This window comes from Chenopodium quinoa, unplaced genomic scaffold (assembly GCF_001683475.1).
Source record: "Chenopodium quinoa cultivar QQ74 unplaced genomic scaffold, ASM168347v1, whole genome shotgun sequence".
Taxonomy (NCBI): domain Eukaryota; kingdom Viridiplantae; phylum Streptophyta; class Magnoliopsida; order Caryophyllales; family Amaranthaceae; genus Chenopodium; species Chenopodium quinoa.
Genome location: NW_018743783.1, coordinates 3,198,331 through 3,207,650, shown reverse-complemented (window position 1 = coordinate 3,207,650; position 9,320 = coordinate 3,198,331). Strand labels below are relative to the sequence as shown.

General features: G+C 35.9%; 1 pseudogene; it reads right to left on the bottom strand.

Moving 5' to 3' along the window:
• Positions 1 to 4,981: 4,981 nt before the first annotated feature.
• On the bottom strand, positions 4,982 to 6,179 carry LOC110684849 (annotated as a pseudogene).
• Positions 6,180 to 9,320: the final 3,141 nt, after the last annotated feature.

Here is a 9,320-nt window from a genome sequence, read left to right as displayed (position 1 = left end):
CAGATTTTCCAAACCTGTTTTTAACTTTAGCTATGGAAGTCCAACTTCTAGTATTGCCGAGTCTCATCCAAAAGGGGAAATAGGGTTTGATTTAGACCTTGACAAATTACCTATTGAATTCCCTAATATAGAGAAGTAGTGCTTAGAAGATGAAGGCAGCCAAGAGCTAGAAGGATTTCTAGAGAAATGGAACAAGATGGAGAAGGAGGTAGAAAAGGCAAAAGAAGTAGAGTGCCATCGCCAAACTTCTACTACTGCCGAGTATCATCCAAAAATGGCAATAGGTTTTGATTTAAATCTTGACAAATTACCTATTGAATTCCCTGAGATAAAGAAGTAGTGCTCAGAAGATGAAGGCAGACAAGATCTTGAAGGATTGCTAAAGCAATGGAACAAGATGAAGGAGGCAGTATAGGTAGAAGAAGTAGAGTGCCAGCACCAGATAAGAGTAGGCAATGCATGTCTTAACTTTGATCCTGAATTGGCTCTAAGGGATGAACCTATTAGGAAGGAGAGGAGTCGTCGACGTCAAAGAGATGAAGGTGAGCATGTGAGGAGAAGGCGACAAAAGAAGGTAAGAAAATCACCACCAATAAGTTTGGGAAGAATGATGTTAATTGCTGAAGAGAAGAGTGCCAGGGAGAGATATACTAGAGCTCATGCTGCTAGATTTGCTTTTCTTAAACAGAAAGCCAAGATTCATTGGCTTAAGGAAGGAGATGTTAATTCAGCTTACTTTCACGCCTTTTTAAGACAGAGAAGGGTTCATAATAGAATCAATGGGATTCAGGATGGTGAGGGTGAGGTGATCCAGGACCCGGATAAAGTTGTTGAGCTCTTTATCTCCTTTTACACAGGTTTGCTTGGTACTGAGAAGAAGGTTGACTGCTGTATTCACCCTGCTGTTATCGCTGAGGGCCCTGTTCTCAATGATGACTAGAGAAGTAATATTTGTCGAAGCTTTGATATGGGTGATGTGAAGAGAGCTTTTTGGGAGATTGATGATAACAAAGCTGTTGGTCCAGATGGCTTTTCCAGTAAGTCTTCAAGGCTGCTTGGAGTATTGTAGGTCTTGATATTAGCAAAGCTATCCTTGGTTTCTTTGAGCATGGCCATTTGCTGAAGCAAATTGGGGCTTCTACCTTACTCTAGTGCCTAAGATTGAGAGTGCTTGTAAGGTTACTCACTTTAGGCCCATAGCCTGTTGTAATGTCATCTACAAAATCATTTCTAAAATGATTTGTTCAAGGCTAAAGGAGGTGCTTCCCATGTTAATTGATGATATGCAAGGTGCTTTTGTCTCGGGTAGATCTATTTTGGATAATGTCCTTATTTGCCAAGATATCTTAAAAGACTATGGAAATAAAAGGAAATCCGCTAGATGCACCATCAAGGTTGATATTAGGAAAGCCTATGATTCTATAAGTTGGAGTTTCATTCATGATATGCTTGTGAATTTGGGATTTCCTGCTAGGTTCATTAATTGGATCATGGCTTGTGTGACTTCTCCAGCTTACTCCATCTTGATGAATGGGGATATGTATGGTTTTTTTAAAGGTCGGAGAGGTGTGAGACAGGGAGACCCTATGTCTCCACTACTATTTGTCATTGTAATGGAATACTTGTCCAGACTGCTTAAGAAAGTGGGTAAGAAGAAAGGATTTAGGTTCCACTACAATTATAAACAATTGAAGCTCAATCATTTGATTTTTGCTGATGATCTGATGATGTTTGCTCATGGTGATTCTCTTTCTATTTCCTACCTAACTAGAGCTCTTAAGATGTTTGGGAAAGTTTCTGGTCTCCAAGCTAACTCAGACAAAACTGCTATATACTTTGGGAATGTTGAGGATATTGTGAAACAGGCTGTGTTAAATTTGACTGGGTTTGCTGAGGGATCTATGCCTTTTAGGTACTTAGGCATTCCTTTGAATGACAAATACCTAAAGGTTGTTGATTTTGACAAATTGGTGGACCAGATTTTAGCAAGTCTCACCAGGTGGTCCAATAGGAACCTGTCTTATGCGGCCAGAACTCTCCTGATCAACTCTGTGCTTATGAGTCTGCATACCTATTGGGCTCAAGTTTTCTTGTTCCCCAAAATAGTGATTAAAAGGATTAACCAGCTATGTAGAGCCTTCTTGTGGTGTGGTTCTGCGATCCTTTCAAAACAGCCTTCTGTTTCCTGGTGTTGGGTGTGTAAACCTAAGAAGTGTGGTGGTTTGGGGATTAGGGATGTGGAGTTGTGGAACAAAGCTGCCCTTGGAAAGTTTGTTTGGAAGATTGCTGTTAAAAAAGACTCTCACTGGGAAAAGTGGGTCCATGTTGTGTATTTGAAACATGATAATTGGTGGTCCTATGTTCCTAAAAAAGCTGATGGTCATACTTGGAGAAAGATCTGTGCAGTGAAAGATGAACTCAGAGAAGGATTCTCAACTGAGAATTGGCAGGATGAAGGTTATAAGATCTCTGATGGGTATAGTTGGCTGCAAAGAGATGCTGTGAAGGTTGGTTGGACTGACTGGGTCTGGAACAAATACAATGTTCCCAAACACTCATTCATTACTTGGTTGGCTATGCTAAACAGACTAAGAACAAGGGATAGACTTCAGAAATTTGGTGCTTGTGAGACTGCTGAGTGCCTGCTGTGTGGTGATCATATTGAGGATTAGAAGCACCTTTTCTTTAGTTGTCCTTATAGCAGGAAATGCATTCAGACTATTAGTCAATGGTTACATATTAAGGATATTTGGTTTGATATTGAGAGAACTTGAAAATATTGGAAGAGAAATGTTAAGGACCCTGTGAAACAGAAGGTGTGCCTGGCTGTTCTGTCTGCTCTGGTTTATGGTATTTAGTCTGCCAGGAACTTTTCCTTTTGGAATGGAATTGTTATACTGCCTAGTAGACTGTGTGCCAATCTGTGTGTGGAAGTTATGGACAGAGTTCAGCAACTTATCAACAGCAAGTGGAAGAGGAGCCATTGTAAATGGCTGTTTGTAATAAAAAATTGTATTCCTAGTTAGTTTTTGGTTGTAGTGTCTTGTTTTAGTGTTTGCTGTTTGTAGTTGGTGTTTGTTTGGCCCTTTTTTTAGGGTATGTAGTTTTGGGGTGAGGGCTTGCCCTCTTTTTTGGTAATAAAATTGCTTACTTACCAAAAAAAAAAAAAGAATGATGTTAATTGAGCAAGGGAATAGCTCTAGATTATCTTCTGATATGTATGAACCAACACCTAAAAGCCCCAAAAGCCTCAATTGTACTTGGAATTGATCGAGGCTAGGGTTTTCTTGGTTCAATTTCTTTTGTCCCAATGAACTAACTTTTGATGAAAGAGTTAAGTACTCAAACATGATGTGTTACATGTTCTTAGTTTCTACTAAAACTAAGTATATAAACATGTTATTGATCATGTCTTAACTCTATTATGTCAATTTTATTTTGCTTTAACTTGGAATTGTCTAATTAAGAATATACTTAATGCAAATATATTTATATTTTGGTTATATGATCAGGCAATACAATTGATCTATTATGTTAATTCTCACACAAATCAAGGGGCAAAGAACAAGGTTATCAATCTTTGAAACCGGTAAATCAAGAGGCATCCCCCTGATACTATAGAACAAGATGGGGTATTTGACTTGTTGGCAAAGAACAATATTTGCCTCAATAATGGGCTTTTAAGCCTTTCCTTGGCAACTACTTCTTCTTGCACCTCTTACCCGGCTTTGATTGGCTATATAGGCTGAGCTAGGATACATTTGTCGCCATTTGACTAGGCTATTTATTGGCTTTTGATTGCACCACGTGGCCTAGGGCGTTTTCACCTTAATAGGTATTAGAAATTTTAGTGAAACTTAGGGGCATTTAGTTAATTTTAAAAATAACAAGATCAATTGGTGAATTAATTAATAAAAACAAAATAAAATAAAATAAAATAAAATTTGGTGAAAAAGCATTACTTAAAATAAGATAAAATAAACAAACCCTTAAAACTATGCTATATATTTTTCTAAATAAAAAATAAAAAATACACTAAGCTATATATATATACTTCCTCCGTTTTTTAATTATTGCACCACTTGCCATTTAAGTAAGTTTCACAAATATTACACTATATTCATTTAAGGAAACAAAATGTCTCTGTTCACATTGTAAATAGTCAATATACTCCTATTTTTAACACTTGATTCTTTAATTTATGCTTACATCACATGGTTAATTTTGTAATTAACACTTGATTCTTTAATTTATGCTAACATCACATGGTTAATTTTGTACTTCTATCCCTCTCTCTCTCTTCCTTTTTTTCAATTACCAAAAAAATTGTGCCCAACTTATGTGGTGCGGGATAAAAAAAAAGTTAATCTTTCGATTACAATCAGTTGAATCAGACGAAAATTTTTTTCACCACTAAAACAGATCAGTAGACCCCCTCGTCGAAAAAAGCTGTAAATTACAGTGATATAAAAGAGTGTATGAAGAAAGTATGATTTGCAACAACGATCGTAACTCTGATGAAAGGAAGCTTTTATTTGATTCAAATGTCATGTATTTATTAAATTTAAATCTCTTTATACATGTCGTATGACTTTTTATTTATGAATCAATCTTTATTGAAAAAAAAAAAAAAAAAAAACATAACGGAAGGAGTAATTTTTTTTTTTGACGAGTGTTATATATACTACATTCGTTTCATATTACTTACAATTTTAAAATATTTTATATCTTACAAATAATACCCAAAATTGCAAAAACGGAAATAATAATTTGAATAGGTACACTAAATTAATTAAATGGTCTGAAGTTGCTTACTACGTGTAACTCATAAGAGTATGAGGACTTTATAATAATAATGTCGACGAAATCTAATCCATTACCGGACTTCACTAGCTTTAACGTTTTTTTTACATTCAGTTAATAAATTGGTAAAAAATGATGACTCCAAATGGTAGAAAGAACTACCTTCAACAATCCCACATTCTCATATCATGAATCTATTCTTTTCATAAATCAAAATTGTCAGCTTTTAAACAAAGTAGAGTAAATACTACTCTTAATCAAAAGTATACAACACAACACGTGAACACCACCACAATACAGATAATCTTTGATTCTTTTCCACCAATATTCTAATCGGGTTCGGATCGGGTTCGACCGACCCGATAACAAATTTTACCCACCAAAGAAATCCTGAAAACCTTTCCCAGCAAAAACCTTATCAGAAAGCTCAGCCAAAACGGCATTAACGGTAAGCAAAAACGACACTAGAACCAGCAATTACACCCAAAACGACACTGGTTGTTCCAATCACTTCACCAAAATCTGGCCAGTCAATCTGCCCAATTTCCTCCAAAAATCCGCTCAAAAACCCAGAATCTTCTTCTTCAACCTTTTCTCTCTCCTTCATTGCTTTCTTGATTTCCGTCCCTAATTCCGATAACTGTTGTTCAGAGCTCTGTTGTTGATCTGTAATGGTGGGATTTTCCTGTTCTTTGTCGGTTTGAGCACCATTTTCGGCTGCTTTGAGGATGAACCGGGTTCGGGCCAGAGAAATAATGGGGTATTTTGGGTTGTTGTTTGGGAAATGGAGGTTAATGAGATGGGGTTTAGAGGGGTTGGAAGATGGGTGGAGGGAAGAGAAGGGGAGGTGAAGGGATTGGCGGAGTGTTGCCATTTTGTGTGACTCAAAGAATTTGTGGGTGAACAAGTTTGATTATTTTGAGGGATTTTTTTTTTTTTTTTTTTTTCTTTCTTGATAAGGATTTGAATGTGGTTGGATTTGGTTTGATTAATTAATCATAGTGTTGGTCATTGGGATGAATTAGAACAATTTGTTGGGACGATGTAGAAATGGCTTTGGGCCTAGATCCAAATTTGTTTGATAGAATTTGGAATTACACATTTGGACCTAGGTAATCTGTGGTGGACAAATTTGGATCTAGACATTTCTCAAATTTGAATTTGGTCCATTTTTGACAAATTAATATTGGAGCAATTTTTTATTTTTTTATTTTTTTTTTGGAGTGCTTTTTCAATTCATTTTACGTGTAATATTTTGGCTTTCATGTCATAACTTTAACCATTAATCTTTAATCTGAATAAGTAAAAATTATAAAAAAATTGATATTCGGGAGATATATGAATACATTGAGGCTTAGCTAACAAATCTCCACTTAATTTAATTATACTCCATGCGTCCCATAATTTCATGCCTGTATTCCTTTTTGGGTGTCCCAAAATGTTGTGTCTACTTTTAAAAATAGCACATAATTATTAATTGCTTTTTATCTTTCTCATACAAAATACACATATACTCAAAAAAATCATTACTTACTTTTTATCTTTTTCATACAATATTCTCTACTTTTTATTATTCCCATACAATGTTCTCTACTTTTTATCTTTCTAATATAATATTCCACTACTTCCACCATTCTCCTTAATTGCCATGTTTTTTGAGAAATAGGCACAAAATAATGAGACGGAGGGAGTATTTTGCTTTACATATCATAACTAAAATAATTAAAGAGTAGTATGTGAATAGTGACATATGTCAAATAGTTGTGAGTAAAATAATGAACATCTGCGTTTTACATAGATCACAAACTTTTAGCTACCATAGGGTCAGGTTACTTGGTTAAAGTTATAGGGTTACTTAGTTAGGATTATAAGAGTAGAGCTGTAATTCGGGTCAACGGGTCGGGTTTGGGTTGGGTAAACTCAGGTTGGTTCAATTCGAGTTAATGTCGTAACCTATGCGAGTCGGGTTCTGGTTGGGTTATGCTTGAGTCTGGTCACGTCGGGTAATACACCTTTTCGGGTTTGGGTCGAGTTTAGTTTGGGTCAATAATAGGTCTGGTTACATTCGGGTTGGGTGAATAATAGGTCAGGTTTAATTTGGGTTTTCACGGGTTAAAACGAGTTAGGGTCATTCTCGGGGTTCGAGTCGGGTTCGGTTCAAGTCAATAATGTGCGGGTTATAATTAGGTCGGGTCATTCTCGGGTTCGAGTTGCGTTCGGTTCAAGTCAATAATTTGCGGGTTATAATCAGGTCGGATCATTTTTAAGTTAGGTCATTCTCGGGTTCGATTCAAGTCGATAATTTCCGGGTTACAATCAGGTCAGGTCATTTCCAAGTCGGGTCATGTTCGAGTTCGGGTCTCAAATATTGGATTTTGGGTTTCCGATTGATTTCAGGTCGGGTCATATCGGATTCAGGTACATTTTTTGAGTCGGTTTGTTAACAGTTCATGGAATGACGTTACGTTTTATTATCAAATTTTTTTTTATAAGTTTATATTAAAATTATCTTTGAAATTTCTAAACTTGTTTATTTTTTATAAGTTCATCTCCGAGTTAACGCTTTTTTTTATGGCATTATCTTTCTTTTCAAAACATTTGAATGACATTATTTAAAACGTTTAAATAAGGTTAAATAGGCATTGAATAATAAAATTTAAAAAAAAAAAAAAACTCGCTTGTACAAGCACACAACTACACAAGTGACAACGTAACTATATAACTATACTTTGATCAATATTAATAAGGTGGTCTAAATTGAATTTAAGGTGATTCAAAATCGGATCAGATCAATAACAGGTTAGGTTGAGTTCGAAATGGGTCAGGAACTATTCGGGTTGAATTTTAGGTCGGGTCAATCGTGTTGATTTCGGGTCAAGTTAGTAATAGACCGGGTTGAATTTTGGGTCGGGTTAGTAATAGGTCGGGTAAACTTAAGGTCGGATTTGTAACAAGTCAGGTTAAATTCGGGTCGGTTTAGTAACAGGTCGGGTTAAATTCGGGTTTTGACGGGTTAAAATGGGTTTGGGTAAATATCAGTTCAGGTCGGGTTCGGTTCAGGCCATTAATTTACAGGTTATTTTCAGGTCGGGTCATCTCCAGGTCGGTTCATATTCGGGTTCGGGTCTCAAATACTCGGGTTAACTCTCTAGGGTTGGTTTCAGGTCGGGTCATATCAGGTTCGGGTCGGTTTTTCGTGTCGGGTTAGCTTTTGACAGCTCTATATAAGAGTTACTTTGTTAATAATATAAGGGTTACTCTGTTAATGTTGTAGGGGTTACATTTTTATTTAAAAGTTACTCAAGAAGTATAGTAATAGGTTACTTTGAGTGTAATTGAGCTTCTTGAAATTTTCTTCCAACAGGCGTATGCACCATGTTTGGTGCATACGGAATTTTTTTTTGTTAAAAAAAATGCGGAATGAACATATAGTTGTTTTGTAATGAACATATAGCTGTTTTGTAAAGAACTTATGATTGTTTTATAAAGTACATCCATCTTTATGTTCTTTTTTTTATATCTAAATAACATCAGTAATATTAATAAAGAACATGATAATATGATGTAATGAACATTATTTTTATTCAACCACCATAATTTAAAGACAAAATTCAAATAACATTTCAAAATAAACAATGAACATTATGTCACAAATAAAAGTACATTATACTGACAATCAAAGAACATGGAGATAAAGAACATTATTTAACATTATATTCTGTTCACTCTAGGTAATTTCATTACATTTTAATAGTATGTTCTTTTCACTCAAGATATATGTTCATTACATTTTAATAGTATGTTTTTTTCACTGTAACTATATGATCATTACATTTCTATAATATGTTCATTCCACTTTTTTTAATGAAACGTATGCACCAAGTATGGTGCATGCACCTCGGGTTGGAGCTTGCTATTGTTGGGTTTCGTAGAGTCCGACTCTACGCGGAAGAGAAACCCGCCCACTAATTAAGGAAACTAAGCATGTAATCACAAATTAAACAACAATTAAGAGAGAGAAAGAAAATACATTCATACCCTTGGCGCGTGCTTCGCTCGAACCAGAGCTCTTACTTCAAAACTTGAACCCCACAAATGCGAAGGTCTCCAACGGCTCGTACCCACGAACCCGACCCGAATGGTTCTAGTCCCGAAGGTTAGTCGGGACTTGACCAATAAAAACTAGAGTTTTATGAACTCAAGGTTTTCTCACTTTTCTAAGGAGGTGCCTTTTTAGTTCCACTCAAGTGTTCTTCCCAAATCCCAAAACCTTGGTATCTATAGGGAATGGAAACCTTGATTTCCAATTCACAATCAATGTGGGAGATTTGCAATTTTTCATTTTATTTTAATCAAAACAAAAATAAAATTGCAATTCAATCACCAAGTTACAAGTGGCAATAGGAGGAGAGGTAAAAGGTGAGGACCACCAAGGGAGGGGACCAACCCACCTTGCTCCCCAAGGCAATGACCAAGCATTGGTCCCCACTTAGCAAAACCGGACTACCATGCCAAGT